This window comes from Nomascus leucogenys, chromosome 6, assembly GCF_006542625.1.
Source record: "Nomascus leucogenys isolate Asia chromosome 6, Asia_NLE_v1, whole genome shotgun sequence".
In the NCBI taxonomy this organism is placed as follows: Eukaryota; Metazoa; Chordata; class Mammalia; order Primates; family Hylobatidae; genus Nomascus; species Nomascus leucogenys.
The window spans coordinates 111,068,659-111,086,096 of record NC_044386.1 but is presented as its reverse complement, the minus strand read 5'-3'; the positions used below and the strand labels follow the sequence as shown (position 1 = coordinate 111,086,096).

At 47.9% G+C, this 17,438-nt stretch overlaps 1 protein-coding gene and 1 non-coding gene across 3 annotated transcripts in view; both read right to left on the bottom strand.

The window, feature by feature from the left end:
• The window catches only part of ST8SIA2 (ST8 alpha-N-acetyl-neuraminide alpha-2,8-sialyltransferase 2), a 75,597-nt gene that overhangs the window by 45,519 nt on the left and 12,640 nt on the right, over positions 1-17,438 (bottom strand). The gene's annotated exons all lie outside the window — the stretch shown is intronic.
• On the bottom strand, positions 6,132-6,266 carry LOC115835790. Its single transcript, XR_004030806.1, has one exon. It is a non-coding gene; the product is annotated as a small nucleolar RNA U109 (small nucleolar RNA).

The following is a 17,438-nucleotide window of genomic DNA, read 5'->3' as shown; positions in this document are numbered from 1 at the left end:
AGGAGGTGGGGCCTAATGGCAGGTGTTTAGGTCTAAGAGCTCTGCCCATATGAATGGGTTAATGCCACTATAAAAAGGACTTTTGGGAGTGGATTGACTTTTTTCTGCCATTCTGTCATGTGAGGACACAGTGGTCCTCCCCTTTGGAGGAGGCAGTGCTCAATGTGCCATCTTGCAAGCAAAGAGACTGGGCCCTGCCCTGCTGGTGCCTTGCTCTTGGACTTCTCAGCTTCCAGAACTATGAGAAATAAATTTGTTCTTTCTAAGTTACCTGGCCTGTGGTACTCTGTTATAGCAACACAGAATGGACTAAGACAACATCTTAACCATTTGTTTTTTAAGATGGAGTCTTGCTCCATAGCCCAGGGTGGAGTATAGGGGCGTGATCTCAGCTCACTGCACCCTCCACTTCCCAGGTTCAAGTGATTCTCCTGTCTCAGCCTCCTGAGTACCTGGGATTACATGAGCCACTGAGCCTGGCCCGTCTTAACCATTTTTAAGTGTACAGTTCGGTGGTGTTAAATACATTCATAATGTGCAACCACCATCTGTCTCCAGAACTTTTGCATCATCTGAAGAGAAACTCTGCACTCATTGAGCAAAAACTCTCCCTCTTTACATCTTTTCCCCATAACTACTATCTACTTCCTATCTTTATGAATTTGCCTATTTTAGCTATTTTATGTAAGTAGAATCGCACACTATTTGTTCTTTTGTGTCTGGCTTCTGTCACTTAGCATATGTTTTCAAGGTCTCATCTGACACATAGCATGTATCAGAAGATGTGGCATTTGATGCAGAAGTTGATACGGCAGTTCTAAGGAGGCAGAACATCACAGAGATGAGCAAGGAAAGACCCCTCCAAAGTGGTACTGTCTAGAGTCTTGAGCACAGATGATTAGAATAGCAGTAGAGGTCCCACCAGCTGACAAGTGCTAGACTGGCTCAGGCACTCGCCTGCCCCAGAACTTACTTGGCTAGGAGCTTTTTGAATTTGTTGTCTGCAGAACAACCAAAGGTGCTACCCATCTTCTTTTCCACCTGAGGAGCTGGCTGTACTTGGCCAAGTGCTCAGATGCACAAAGGGCCCCAGCCTTGGCTGACCTAGTACAGATCCTCACCATGAGTTTGGCAATGCAAGAATCTTCAGTCACCCCAACACAGTGGGAAACAGCACCCTATCCTTCAGCCTGGGCCACTTGCACTCCTGAAGAGATTCCATCATGGGGTCTCTCTGATTCACCTTGAGTAGCAGGAAGTTGTCTGAGTCCTTGTCTGTAGTCTTGGTAGTTCCTTTCCAGCTAGGCACAGGGAGCTGATTCCCTGTCACGTGGATATAACCTGCACTAGCAGAGAGCTTCTGCCAAGTTTCTCAGTCATCCTGGTCCAAGGCATCTTCAGTAGACACCACCGAGTAGTTCTTGATGAAGGACTTGTACCTGTCTACCAGCTGGTCAGAAGCGATGTAACTGCTAAGGACATCTGGAGGCTTGAACTTCAAGGTCATATTTCCCAAACTGTAAGAACTAGAGGCTACTGTCCATGCCATTCACTACTTATAATACAGCCAGCCTTTCTAATCACATTCCATAGCAGCTCCAGGGTTCTGTATTCTCTAGGATATGAGTCAGCAAACTTTTTCCAAAAAGGCCAAATGTAAATATTTTAGGCTGTATGGGACAAGAGGAAAAATAGACGGTACTATGCAGGTACTTAAGTAACAAGAGAGAAAATAAGTTTCCACCAATTATTTATTGACAAAATTTAAGCTGTAATAATAATTGAGACCGTGTTTTTGTCACAAAAAACTTCATTAGGCCTGCTAATGAGAATAATGTAATTTTGTGGGGGAGGGCATATGATTTTGCTTAATTAGGATTCAAAGTTAGTATTCCAGCCATCACGATGGAAAGGTAGCCTCGTTCTTCTACAAAGCCTTTCCTTGGTTCTCTGAGACACTGTTATCTTCCCTCCTGTGAACACACCAGAGTGTGATACCTGAATCTCTCTTTAGGAACTTACATTCTACCTTTACAGCATTGGGGAACTTTTCATACAAGGAAGCACGTTAAGAGAGTAAGCTCGGAGCTAACACTCTCTGGGTCTGTAATTATAGCTGAACAAATCATTATCTGTATGATCTTTGAGTATTACTTAACCTATCTAGAAGCTTCCATCTGTTTTCTCATCTATAGAGTATCTACTTCATGGGTTTGTTGTAAAGATCACATGAGCTAATGAATGCAAAGAGTTAGAACAGTGCTTGATGTATTGTAAATCATTTGATACTAATGTTATTCTTCTTTTGAATTTTTCTGTTTTTGGCTGGAGGACAAGCCATGTAATAACAAGGAGCTGGCTGGATTTCACCTGTGAGCCAATGTTTGCTGATTCCTGCTCTAGGATGTGAAAAGCAAAACACCCCTTGTCCTCACTAGGAGGAATCTTTGCCATATTTCTGCCTGATGACAGCCTTCTGGTGAGCACAGCTTTCCTGAGGTTACGGTTCCAGCAGGGAGAACCATGAACTCCTGCACTGCCGGCTCATTACCAGTGTGAAAACTACCATGGACCTTGCTGAAAGCTGGCATTGGCTAGATACTTTTGGATTGCCAGCCAGGACCCATTGTGACAGTACAGGTGGCTCCTTGCAGCAGCTTCAACATTACAGACAGCAAGCAGCATTTCTAGTAAGGTCTTTGCACCCAATTTAGATGTGTTCCTAGTTAGATTTAAATTCATGCCTTCTTCCAGTTTGTTACTCTCCCCCAATTTCACACACACAGCTTCTTGCCCACCAAGACAGTTGGAATAGCTTTATTGAGGTGCTCAACAGCCTTTGAGATACTTTTCCTATACAGCAAGTCTTAGCCTTGTACTGAAGCTCTTGAACCTCATAGATACTGAGACACCACTGGGCACAGCAGCTCTGGAGACCTATGTTGGTTTCGACCTTGATAGTGTTGTTTCCATGACAGTTGCCATCTCTAGTATTGAACTTCTGAGGGTGTTGCAGGGGCCAATGGGGAGAATTTTGGGTGTCTCTCTTTTTATGATGACTTCTGAGCTCTCCTTATTGACTGCTCAGTTCTTTTCTTGCCATCCTTTCTGCCTTCAATTTAAATATTAGCTTGATTGGATTTATCCTTTTGCTTTGATTCCAGCAAACTTTTGCTTGTTAATCAGCTTTTACTGGTGTACAAAAAGGTACCAGCTCACTCTTGGCTCTCTCCTTTGCTCAACTTCAGAAAACATCCCTGAGAACTTTGGGCTTTGATCCTTCCAGCCAATTTCCCTAGTGGTTACATAAAAGTACTTAGAGGCATCTGCACATCAAAATGCAAGTAAACAGGTCACTCGGATGCCAAGCATTTCTTACTGCAATCGTTCCTGATCCTTCCTCTTTCTCATAATGAAACTGTGGGTCACCTATAACCAAGGGGGACAATGTAACTTATCATCCAAACCAGAACACTTTTGGAGTGAACAGAAACGCCAATCAGAGAGGATTCATAAACAGGGACTACCAACTGAAGCAGGACTCATCCTCTGATCTGCACGCATCTTATAAAGGAGACAGACTTTAAAATACAGACTTCTGGTCGGGTGCAGTGGCTCACGACTGTAATCCCAGCACTTTGGGAGGCTGAGGCGGGCGGATCACGAGGTCAATAGATCGAGACCATCCCGGCCAACATGGTGAAACCCCGTCTCTAATAAAAATACAAAAAATTAGCTGGGCGTGGTGGTGCACGCCTGTAATCCTAGCTACTCCGGAGGCTGAGGCAGGAAAATCACTTGATCTCAGGAGGCAGAGGTTGCAGTGAGCCTAGATTGCGCCACTGTACTCCAGCCTGGCGACAGAGCGAGACTCCATCTCAAACAAACGAACGAACAAAACAACAACAAAAAACAGACTTCTGAGATAATGCTGCATTCTGAAATCCTTAACACTCAAAACCCCAGAAACCAAAGCAATTAAAACCCAGGGCAATACATACATATATGCTGTTGGTTGAACTGGACCTAGTGAAAAGCTGTGGGCAGAGAGGGCCACTTCTCTATGGTGCTCATGGCTATAGAGCCTTTGCTGAGTTCCCCCATCCCGATTTTGGAGCTCCCTACGATGCAACCAGCCTGGGCCTCTCACCCTGCCTCGGCGTCCTGGACATACCTGCAGAAGGGCGCCCCCTATTTTCAGCCACCATTATCTCTATGCATTCGGCTTCAGCAACCCCTCCCCAGACCATGGCCAGGCACAAGACCGGGGTCCTGCTCATCTCTGCGTTGCTGTGGGAGGGTGTATTTCCCGCACATCCAGTGTGTTCTAGAGAGGACCACTCAATGAAGAGATGAGCCCAAATCACTGAAGATGACCCTCTTCTGTAGAAAAGAGGATTCAGAGAAGTCCATATTCCCCTCAGCGATTTCTCTCGCCAGCTCTTTGCAAACTTTCTCAGGTTCGTCTACACTAGTTGTCTCTGTTTCCTCACTCCACCCCCTGCTTCTTCCGAGCCTGGCTGGTTTGTGTTCCTGTCCCTGTCCCTGTACCAAGAGAGCTCTGATGTGGCCACCTTGCAATGACATTCTTCAGCCCCCAGATGGCTGGAACCTCATCGGTGTTGGATGAGGGTGGCCACTCCCTCCTTCCTGGAGAGGTGAATTGGGGCTCCCTGGGTCTGGTTCCCACCTTCTGCCTGCCTCACACGTGGCCCTGGAGAGACCTTCTCTCTGGGAGTGGGGAGGCAAATGTCCCCTTGGGCACCCCCTGGAGGAAACATGCTGTGGCTAAGAGACATGACAAAGGATCCCAAATGAAGGGATGGGTTAAAGTCCCCAGGGCATCTTTAAGAGCCTTCTGGCCCAGCAAATCCATTATTTTATGTCATCCCCTCGCAACACTTTAAGACTTCATTTAAAATGGCATAAAATTCCTCCTTGATCCTACTGTTCCCGTGGCAGGGGTGCCACAATTAAAAATTGTGATTTTTCTCTATATTTACATCCAACAAGATTTTGTTCACCATTACTTTCTAAAGTTTTTCTTACCTAATGAAAGTTTTGTAAAATTTCCAAATACTAAACACCGTTTGAGTATATACATATATATTTTCAAACTAAACAGCTTCTCTCCCCCTCAACCAAAGTTCGCTCTGTAAGAGTGATGCCTCCACCATCCCAAGTGACCATTCTTGTTCCAGACAGGACAAAAATTCTCTTGCCTGTCTCTTCCTTAGACAGGGATGCAGATTCCAAGACATCAATTAAAAATATTAAGAACTTCATTCTCTTGAGCCCCTCCATGTGCCAGGCACTCTACCAAAGGCTTTTTTTTTTTTTTTTTTTTTGAGGTAGGGTCTCACTCCCATTGCCCAGACTAGAGTGCAGTGGCGTGATCATGGCTCACTGCAGCCTCGACTTCCCAGGCTCAGCTGATTCTCCCACCTCAGCCTCCCAAGTAGCTGAGACTACAGGCATGTGCCACCATGCCCCATATTTTTTTTTTTGTTGTTATTTTTAGTAGAGTTTGGGTTTTGCCATGTTGTTCAGGTTGGTGTTGATCTCCTGGGCTCAAGTGATCCGCTGGGCTCAGCCTCCCAAAGTGCTGGGATTATAGGCGTGAGCCACCATGCCTGGCCCATAGTAACTTTCTTATTTCTGACTTGGTTTTGGAAATAGGACACCCAGGCTCAAAAAGGTTAAGTGATTTGCCAAGGGTCACCCAGCAAGCAAAGCAGCAGAGCAAGGATTTGATCGTGGTCTGCATGAAGCCCAACCTCCCATGCCTGCAGAAAGTGCCCCCCCGCATCCTGCCCTTCACCTCCTGCCCAGGAGGATTTAATATATGTCCAGGAGGGCTCAGAGAATTAAGAGGAAGCAAGGGTTACTCAGCAAACAGTTGTGAGATGGCGAGTTAGCTAAGTGGGAAAATACTCAAGCTAGACTCTCCACTCACATTACACTATAAGGATAAGACGTGACCCAGCCACTCAAAGCGATGCATAGCAGCAGTTTTATATGAAAATTCATGCAATCTGCCATTGCTCAGTTTATTCAGCGTCCATTACTGACAGTCACTGGGCCTCGCACCGCAGATACATTGTTAACCTCAGATGTCATTTTTCCTTTTTTATTGTAGGAGAAATATACTACACAGAACCTTAACCAAGAGGTTGGCAGCCCTGAAAACTCATTTCATTCATGTCACATGGTATGGATAAATCCATGCTCTTTAAAGAGAAGCAGAATGCCCATCCAGCATGCCATGCTTTGCTCTTGAGCCTGCCTCGAGGGTACTTGAAAGACCCCTGCTTTCAAGCAGGCTTTCTTCCCTCTCTTTTGTTCCCTTCCTGATGTACCCGCATTCGGACACAGCATCCCTGTGAATGTCAGCTGCAGCCTCTTCGTGAGAGAATTTCTGGAGGGCACTCAGTTTGGGGAGGACTTTGAAGTCACTTTTCTTCTGGGTATTTGATGTGTCCCCTTCCCCACCTGCCTGGTTCTAAGCAATGGCCACTTCCTCTGCTCCAGTGGCCATGGTGGTGACCACTCAGGAAGCCCTGGTGTCAGATGGAAGGAGGATGGATGGGACCACCGGCAGAGGGGACTGGAGTTCTGGTCCCTGATGGGTTCTAGTTTTACAGCCCTAGACCTCTCTCAGTCTTGATGTCCTCCTCTGTCAACTGGGGTCCTGCTGTAGGATTAAAATAAGAAGGACTGCACAGATGTGGATGTTAGTTGCAGTATTGTTGAAGGTGATGGCTACTGCCCTTTGGAAAGGAACAAACCAGTTGCTGCCTGTGGAGTTTGACAAGTCCCCTTGGAAGAGCTGTCCTTGGGTAAGTTGGTTTTGAACAGGGCAGTCCATTAGGGAGAAATAAGAATCAGTGGAGGACAGAAAGTGGAGTGTGCTAGTGTGGTAGAACCACACTGCCTGCTGTTGCCCCTGCAGCTTTCATGGATGGAGTGCTGGGGGCCCGTTCAGAGGGGGGCCCGCTGGGGAGTGGACATGTGCATTTTCTTTTCTTCAGCACAAGAGGCACATCTGAAGATCACATGGCCAGGAGGTGGGTGAGGGCTGCCCACCATCCACGGGGCTGTGCAGGACTGAATCCTGGCGGGACCCTGGCATGGAGACCCTTGCAGCATGTCCCCATCTCTCCTGGAGCAGGTCCAACGGCACGTTCTCTCTGCTCTGCCAGTGACCTGAGCACGACCCTGAAGTACCCCTTAGGCCATAGACTCCCGCCTCCTTCATCCTCTGGCAACACTTTATCTGGGTTTTCTTTGAACTTCTCTTTCCCAGCCTCTCAGGATGCTGGGGTTGGTGTGAGTGTGCCCGTTGCACGCGCTGCTTTTCCAAACCCTGCTTCCGTTGTCCCTCTGTGTCTGATCTGCCCCTGGACACCTCAGTCCTGGCTCCAGTCACAGCACATCCTGGCCATCTCCACACACCTCCCACCCACCTCCACCCCTTCCACCTGTTTCTCCCGGTGTCCTGTCAGGGAATGGCAGCCACCCCTAGTTCATTCAGAATCAGGGTGATGTCCACACTCCCCACTCTCCCTCACTACACCGCCACCCCACCTTCAAGTGTCCCCCAGCCTCCAGATTTGAGCTCGCCCACCTGAGGGTGAGTGCCAGTGCCCTCATTCCTCTGCCATGAATCTCTCCTGTGCCTCTGTCTTATCTGCCCATGTGCAGAGACTGCTTATCTGCCAGCGCCCCCCTACACAGACACAGCTTTCCGAAATGCAGTGTGCCACGTGCCTCTCTCTCCTTTAAACTCTTCAGGGTCTCTGACCGACCCCTGCAGCTTTCAGAATCAGGTTCAGATTCCTTAGCATGGCACAGAGACCCTTTCTGAACTGCGCCTTCAGCCTCATCCTCTTTTCCACACATCCACCTCCTACCAAGGGACAGTTTCTGGAATGCGTGACTCAGTTCACAAGCCTGCGTCTTTAAATATCGTGCCCTCTCTCTGGAATCCCTTGTTCTATTTTTCATTTGCTGACCTCAGAGTTTATAAACTGCCAGCCCTGGGTCATATCTGGCCTAAACATGTGTTCAGGGGCTTGCATGTTCAACCTTTTCAAAATCAGAGGCTACTGTTTAAAACTCAAGAGACTAGTCGTTATAAAATAGCCTCATTTCTGGCTCCTTTTAAACAGTCAGAAGATCTGGTAACACTGAAACATAGCCATTGCTGGAGTTGGGAAGTATCTGTGTCCTCTCGTTGTGGGGGCGGGGGGGTGCATATGCTACATTTTTCTACAGCCCACACTACTCCCTACTGTCTTAACACTGAGCGTCATCACTTACGTCTGTGACTTGCCTGGACCCTAAAGGCATTTGGGTTTAAGATCCCTAGACTCATCCTATCAATTAGCAAAATTCAGCTCATGTCACTTTCTCCACAAACCTCCCTGACTCAGAAGCCCCTCCCGTGTCAGGTACATTAGGACTGCAGGCCCTAAGGAAGTGGCAGAGGTGCTAGTTTCTTGCCCCTTCTCAGTCCCAGCTGACCAGATGCTTATTGATAAAATCAAGCAGAAGCAGAAGGAGGAACACCCAGGGGCATGGTCCTTTTCCCCTGTAATGTTCAGAAACAAAAGCTTAGGAGTTCCATGCTTCCTAAGACGCTTGATGAGGCTGCTTCCTGGGCTTGCTGAGGACCAACAGATAGACTAGGAAGAGGAAGCCAGCCCTGGCCTCTGGAAGGGTAACAGCCCCAGGTGTCTTCAGGCATCAGCCATGACCTCCGTCCACACTTTTCCCAGCCATGCTCTTTTAGGAGTCCAGGGCTCTGGGGAGGAAAGGGGGCAGAGGAGAGGTTCTGCCTCTTGGGTCCTCCCTGTGAACCACTTCCTGATTGGCTAGGGGAAAGCCCAAATATGTGTTCAGGGTGGAAGAAATTAACTCCAGCCATGTTGAGTTAGGGCTTGGGAAATGGCTGCATCCAACTAATGCCAGGATAGCTTGTGGTGGGTGCGGGTAGGGTGGTGACGGGTCATAGAGACGATGGTGGCCCCAGGGATGTGACCAGCTTGATGCTAGAATCAGGTGTCTGGATGCAAGGATGAGAAGAACCTTGCTCAGATGGATGGATGTTGAGAGGAGTAATTATTACCAGAGTTAATGCTGCCTGGGCCCTTGCCACATGGCAGTCCCTGCTGTGGATTTACTCCTTTCATCCCTGTCCCAACCCTATGAGTTTGGCATTTTTCTTCCTCCAATTGACTTAGAGATGTTAAGCATCGTATGCCAAGGTTGACAGTGAGGAGGGAGCTCTAGGCGGGATTTGAATACACCTCCGTCTGATAGATTGTCTCCAAATTGGGAAGTAGGTGCAAAGGTGAGGTTGGGGTAGGGGCTTGTCAGAACCTGAGCTGAGTCAAAACCGGAATGTAGTGTCACAGGAACAGACTGACAAGGGAAGCCAGAGGACAAGGCCAGGCAGCCAACGTACCTGGGTCACTACACCTGACTCCAGACAGACGCCAGAGCTTCACCCAGCCAGATTCGAGAGGCAGAGGTACGAAGCCAGGTCAGGGCAAGGGAGTGTGTGCAGGGACCTGGGGTTGTCCCCTGTGATTTTATTCCTATGCCTTCCTTCTTGGCAGTTCTGGCCCTGTGCTTTGAATATTTCCAGCAGATTCCATCAGGATGTTCAGGCTGTGCAGAAGGCGGAGAGGCTGGCTTCTGTTCTGAACACCCACAGAAGACAGGTACAAAGAAGAATCAATGGGTCCTTCCCTCCTTTGCTTTTCCTGTTGCCCTGAGTATCTGCACAGACTCCCACTTTCGGCTGGGCCTGGAGGGGGCATGAAGGTCACAGCCTATTAGCCCCCAGGGTCTGGGCTGGTGGCTGTAGACAGTGCCCTGAGGGCAATGGCTGAAGGTGTCATTGAGGGCATCACATCCGGGGCTGCCTCAGAGCCTCACCCTCTCCCCACACTCCTGTCATCAATTTCTTATAGAAAACTTCAAGAAAGAGGGCCAGAGTGAAAAGGGATTATCTGCCGCTCTCTAGGGATTAGAAGAATCCAAAGGCAGAGAGAATTCTTCCCTGCTGACTTCTCCACATGACCGCAGGGGTCTGACAAGTGGACAGGAGATTTAACCCTTTTGTCCTGGGCAGATCACATGCACGTGTCAAGCACCCTGGCACACAAAGGGCTTCCCGGGGGCACATCTGGAACAGGGCCGTACTTCAGTAAGTGTGTGGTGAGGATGTGCAGAAGCTGCCCACCCCCTGGCCAGGAGGAGGGTGGAAATGGGATATGGCCTCCCTGCTTTCTTGACAAACATGCCTCTTTGATACAATACTATAAAAATAAAATGAGGTGGCAAACGAGAACACAGTCTTCAGTATGGTCCCTAGCTCCACCTTAACTCGCAGAGTATTCAAGACTGAGTTTCCTCACTCCTTCAAAAGGGTGAACTGTGAAGAGTGAAAGAGGTCATGAAAACATATCAACAGCTGGCAGATGCTATTTTCATTTTAATGTAATTACTGTCCTGATTAAAAGCTTTTTGAGAGGAGGATAGGTGATGGCTGAGTTCTACCTTCCCTTCTTTTTGTTTCAATTAACATGCCTTTCTTTTTCGAGCATTATGGAGCACCTACTCTGCAACAGGCACTGAGGAGGGCTCTGGGGTCGCAGTGGGAATGGAGACAAATAGTCTCCAGTTTGAAGGTGCTTAAAATAGAAATTTGGGGACATGAAACAAACACACACTCACCCCCCCCACCCCCTCACTCCACACCAGCTGGCAAAAGAACAGAGCTATAAACACCTACCCATTACTGGGCAATGCTGAGAAGAAAACAGGGGCAAGGGCCAGGTGCAGTGGCTCACGCCTGTAATCCCAGCACTTTGGGAGGCCGAGGTGGGCGAATCACTTGAGGCCAAGAGTTTGATACCAGCCTGGCAAACATGGTGAAAGTCCATTCCTACTAAAAATACAAAAAATTAGCTGGGTGCGGTGGCGTGCACCTGTAATCCCAGCTGCTTGGGAGGCTGAGGCATGAGACTTGCTTGAACCTGGGAGGCAGTGAGCCAAGATCACACCACTGCACTCCAGCCTGGGTGACAGAGCAAGACCCTGTCTCAAAACAAACAAACAAACAAAACAAAAAAACACAGAGGCAAGTGGTGGTGGATACCAGACTGCATGCATACTGGGGAGCGGACAGGAAGGGCTGTTCAAGAGATGGCATCTGTCAGAACCCTGAAGGAAGATGGGGAACCAGCTTTGCAAAGGGCTGTGGGAAGAATTTCAGGCAGAGAGGTCTGCGTGGGCCACCACTTGAAAGGCAAGAAGAGCCTAATGGGTTAGAGGATCCCAATCGTCCCTCCTTTAAAATTCACCACGTTTCCAGGCCCTGCTCACCAAGGCAGATGGTCTGAACCTTCATCCCTCCTCTTCCCCTCCCCACCTCTGCCATTTGGTCTCATTTTCACCTGACTGTGACCTTATCATTGAACCTCTCCCCCTTTCCTTCCCTCCTCTCATTTCTTTAGTTATTTTTACAGATGCACTCTTTTATTTGTAAAATATTGTTCTCCTGCCTGCCTCCACCCCTGACCCACTTCTCCTTCCTTTTCACACCTCTGGCAAGGCCAGTCTGCCCTCACTGGCCCCTTTTTTAGGGACCTCTCTTTGGAATCTCGCTTCACCCCACAATTCCAAGGAAGGAGGTCTCTCAAATGCCACTGGGGATCTGCTGACAACCTGGCCTGAGGCCCTCCTCTGTAAGGACCCTCCGCCAGGAGCACCTGCCTGTCTTGCCTTGCTTCTTCCTCTTGGTTGTCACGTACTTCCCTCACTGCCCTTCTGCATGGCCTTAGCTACCTTGGTTTCTGTTTCCGATTCTCTAAATCAGAGCAAAGACCCAAGCTTAATCCTGGGGTCTTTTCTACTTTAGAGATTTTATCTACACTAAGAGCTTCAACTGCCATCTCCCCCAGAGGGCTTCGGATCTAGCCTAACCTCCAGCCTAACTTCTCTCCTCTTATTCTCTTATGAATTGGTCCCCAGCTGCCCACCATCGAGGTGATTGTGGACAAGTCACTTTCTATCTCAGGGCTTCAGTGGCTGTACCTATAAAATGAAAGAGGGGTGGTTCTGCTGCCCTCTTATCCCCTAGTTGCTCCAGTAAGTGGTGGCTTAATAATTTTTAAATGTCTTCATTTCCACATAGATAAACTCAGCCTCTTAAAATAATCATGTTTAAAACCAAACTCACTATAGGACCATAACACACAGCTTCCCCTCTGATGTCCTGCACCCACAGTGGGCTCAGTTGTTCACGCAGGCGTTACTGGCTGTCCCGAGAGTGTTGGAGAGCTGTCATTTCTTCTTCATAATCATGGCTTCCTAACTCCCTCCTCCTTTTCAACACCCCAGCCCAGCCCTCAGTGCCACTCCCATGGTGGTCTTCCCGGCACCTGCCCCCTCCAAGCAACTGATGCATCATCTGCACATACCTTTGGTCAAAGCACTTCAAGGGTCCCAACTGTCCACAGCGGCTCCTCTTAAGCTTTTGTGGGTCCCTTTGGGAATCCTTTGAAATGTTTGAACCATCTGCTCAGAAAAATGCCTACAATTTCAAGGGGTTTGTGGATCTCCTGAACCCCATCACAGATTCTTTAGGGGTCTCTGGACCCCATGTTAAACCAGGGACCCTCAAAGAATCAAGTCTGAGTTCTTCAGCCCTTGACAGCCTGGCTCCAAGCCCTCTGTCCTCCCCTACTTTCCTCCACCTCTAGGCACTGCCAGAGTCTGTGGCAGCCGCGTCCCAAATGTGAGAACAGCCCTCTTTGTACATGGGAAACTTCCTTTCTGGCCATTCTCTCCATCTAGGTCACCAATGTCATTCTTTTTCCAGTTCAAGTCCTTGGGCCCTTCCTTCAAGCCCCCAAATCCTGCCTTCTCTCATCCCCAGTCCTTGGTAGGGAACCCTCTCTTTGGAGCTCCTATGGCAGGAATCATCAGTACTATGAGCACGCTATTGTTATTTTTGTTTTTATTACCTGTCAGCTCACCATGGGAGGTCAGGGATGGCAATTAGGCTGATACACTACTCTCATAAGATGTTTGTTGGTGATAATGAATTTTCCTGATAGCTAAGTGAAGAAGGCTTCCAAAATCACTACATTTAACTATGCTTGAAAATACCTTTTCTGCATCCCGTTACGTGCACTCATGTGCTTTTCTAAAACTTGGTATACAGGACGTCATTTAACGGGAACACCAATTCCGCTGTGATGCACTGGCCCTCTAAGTGGACTGAAGGGTGCAGCAATGAGGATGCTATTGCTCCCCGTCCTGCAAGTTTATCAGGATGTTCCACTGAGACGTGAAAATGTCGAATGCAGTGCCTGGCAAAGAGCAGATACCCAGTATATTAGCTTGTCTTCCTCTTGCCATATAGCAGCTTTCTTTTCTTTTTAATGTAGAGCAGGTGGTAGGTGAAAATAGACCAACACCTATTTATTGCCCTGCTCTAAAATTTCAGGGCAAGGAATTTAGAGGCATAGCAGCAAATGGACTTGCTATTTGCAGTGAGGCTGAACTCCACTCCACAGGAAAACGCCTTGAGACAGCTGCCCAGTTTTGTTGCTCTAGAGTAAGTGAAGACCTGTGGGTCCATTGAGTCCACTTTTTATAAATGGGAAAACTGAGGCCCGAAGATGTCAGAGCCTGCCCTTAGGGCAATGGCCTGGTGGTGGCAAATCCACAACCAAAGCCCAGACCCCCGAACTCTCACCTCCAGACACACTCCTCATCATTACACAACATGCTTCCCCACCAGATCACAAACTCCATGAGCACCTTCCCTGTGCTGTACTCATCTTTTCAGTTGCCAGCACTCAGCACAGGGCTTGTAAGCACCTGTAAAATGGATCGGATGCATTTTGCTCACACACAGCTTTGCAATGACTGCACAAAGCTCATGGTAACCATCACAGAAAACAGGTACCAGGAAACCGTCCTGACGCCTTTCTCCAGGGGCACTGTGAGTGCCTTAGAAGGCTGCTGTTTCTGCACCGAATCAGGAGCAGATTGGCTTTTCCAGCAGGGCAGCTCGTGGCACACAGTCTGTGCTGGTGATGCTGCAATACTGCATTTGAGAAATGGTTACTGAGCATTTGCCAGGTGTCATGCACTGGCTATACAGAAATGAACAGGAAAGAAATGGGCCCTTCCCTCATGAAGAATCATTGAGCGGAAAATGAAAAAAAGCAGAACAAAAGTAAATAGACCACCTAGTCCAGACAGAACAACCCTCTCCAGCAGCTAATCTCTGCCTATTTCCAAGATAGAAAATAAAAACAACACTACACAATGGGACTCTGATGAAGACTAAAAATCCCAAAGTCAACACATTTTACTTTATTTTATCTCAATTGATCTCAACTCCCAAATGTGTGAGCTTCAAAAGGTAAGATTAGGTATCATTAAGCCAGCCAGACCAGCATTGATTGGAAAACCCTCCTCCCTAATACAAGACTGGGGAGGTTGCAGGCTCTTATTAATCTCCTTGTTATCAGCTTGATCTCAGCCTGCCTGGAGCGAGCTCGCCTGATTCCCAATTCTGGACACATCCCTCCAGTCCTTTGGCTTCTGTGCACGAGACCTCAGAGCCCATATAGAACTGTGGATTAGCCTGTTAGGAATACTTACTTAAACTGTGGGCTGGTCTTTCTACATGAAATGAGGGGCAAAAATGAAAGTGGGTGTCTTCTCTAAATAAGACGGAACTCAGCCGGGCGTGGTAGCTCATGACTGTAATCCCAGCACTTTGGGAGGCCAAGGCGGGCAGATCATGAGGTCAGGAACTCAAGACCAGCCTGACCAACATGGTGAAACCCCTGTCTACCAAAAATACAAAAATTAGCCAGGTGTGGTGGCGCACACCTGTAATCCCAGCTACTCAGGAGGCTGAGGCAGGAGAATTGCTTGAACCCAGGAGGTGGAGGTTGCAGTGAGCTGAGATCACGCCATTGCACTCCAGCCTGGGTGACAGAGTGAGACTCCATCTCAATAAATAAATAAGTAAATAAATAAAATGGAACTCAGTGGATTTCAAATCAGACAATTGCACAGGGAGCTAATATAGCCCCTACCACATTTTTTTCTCCTTTGGCCATAGAGAGAAATAAGTAAGTGATCCTAGAATATCAGTAACTGGGGCCTATCTCAGCCTCCCTCAAGGAACTTACTCCCTCCCCTTCATCCCTTCCCTCCTTCCTTCCCTTTTTTCTCCAAAAGAGCACCTACTTTCTACCAGGCACTGTAGCAGGAGCTGGAAGTACAATGGGGCACACATCTGAAACGGTCCTAGCCTTCAAGGAGCTACAGGCTAACAAACAGGAAAGAAACCATGCAACAAACATGGTGTGGGGAGATGCGCCAGAGAGAGGCAGGGAGCTTCAGAGGATGGTGTGATGAGGGTCTAATCTAGTGGTGTTGCAGGGGTGAAAGGTCTTCTTGGGCCTAAGACATCCTCTCCTCTTGGTAGGACCACCCTCTCTTGGAGGAGGGTTGGTGGACACTGTTTCAATCATTCATAAGGTTGTTTTATTCAAGGATTCTTTTGTTGTGTGCTGGGTCGTTTCCAGACACAGTTATAAATGGTTTCTGTAAGTAGGTACTTTCTGAAGGATTAACTCACTCACTCTGGAGAGAAGTTTTGCAAGGAGTTGTCATGAGTTTGCTGCCATCCAGGGCAGATAATGACTATGGGGGAGAAGAAAGGCTGGGATGTCATTGCATAAACTTCGAACATTTTCCGGGTCTACCTTCATGCGTTTTGCTAACTAGACTTTATTCACTTAATACTTTCCTTTAAATTGACTCACTTAAAAACTTAAATGAATTTATCAGAAAAGGAATCTTTATACCACTACCATAAATAGAATACCAATATCCCTTGCCCTAAATATAAGGTAATAGCAAAAATAAATACAATTAAATTCTTGGCTTCCAGCCTGCTTGGAGGCTTTCTTTATCTGGAGGAGCAGATTGGTTTTAAAAGGCTCCCCTAGACTTGCCTTCCATCACCCCTAGAGGCCTCCCCTCTCCATTCCCCTGCTTTTTATAACTGAGAGTGGAGTTTGGAATTGGACTGCAGGCTGGGCAGGCCACCAGATCCACTCAGGAACCCCCAGAACTCTAGGGAACTGTGACTGCACACGCCAACTGTGAAGTGGGGCCCTGTGCTGTGTGAATGATCACATCCTAGCCAAGCTCATTAGAGGGCTTAATGACACAGCTGATGAGCGCTTTCGTGTCCAGCTTCTCTAGAAATTTCCTTCAAGTGCTCCAGCGCCGGGTCAAGCCTGTTTCTGGACACACTGTATCCTCCTTGGACTTATGTAATAAATCACTTCAACCCTTGGTTAAGATTTCTGCTCTCCTCATCTTACGCCTCGGGCCTCATTTGGGAGGACAAAGGAAGAGAAGTACGCTAATGGCTAAAGGCTAAACCCCTGGCACCTTGGAAAACAGCCAGCTAGATCGCTATACAGTTTAAGTTCTTTTTCTGTTTCCTAAGCAGTCACTCTATCGGAGTCTCAGTTTACTTGTCCATAAAATGGGTTTTGCAGGGGTTTTATAATAAATGTGTGAAACAATGTATAAAAAGCTCCTGGCATATACTCAGGAATCCAACAAGTGGCTGTAATAAGAATCATTATTCATTTTTCTTTGTAGTATTTTTTTCTTTTTCTTTTTTTTGAGATAGGGTTTCGTTCTTGATGCCCAGGCTGGAGTGTAATGGTGGCATCTCGAATTACTGCAACCACCGCCTCCCAGGTTCAAGTGATCCTCCTGCTTCAGCCTCCTGAGTAGCTGAGATTATAGGCACACACCACCATGCCCAGATAATTTTTGTATTTTTATAGAGATGGGTTTCGCCATGTTGCCCAGACTGGTCTCGAACTCCTGGGCTCAAGTGGTCTACTCACCTCTGCCTCCCAAAGTGCTGGGATTACAGGCAAGAGCCACTGTGCCTGGCCAAGAATCATTATTCATTTTTCTGATATCCATTTGGAGGTCACTCTAGGCTGACTCTGTGATGGGCAGTGGAGCTACACTGACAGGCTACCCCTGGTGTGATGGGCCAAGGTCACTACTTAGGGCGGGGGCTCTGTAGAAGGCAGGGAAACCAATTTCTCCCAGCAAAGTGTGCATACACTTCACCTGGGGGCTTGTTACTGAGCAGATTCAGATTCGGCAGGTCTAGGGTTTGGAGGAGGGCCTGAGACACTACATTTCTACCAAACATCCAGATGATGTCCATGTTGCTGGTCTGAGGACCACACTGAGTGACAAGGCTCTAGCCCAGTGGTTCTCAAAGTGTGGTCCTGAAATGGGCCAGCAGTGTCAGCATCACCCGGAACCTGTTAGAGATGCAAATTCTCAGG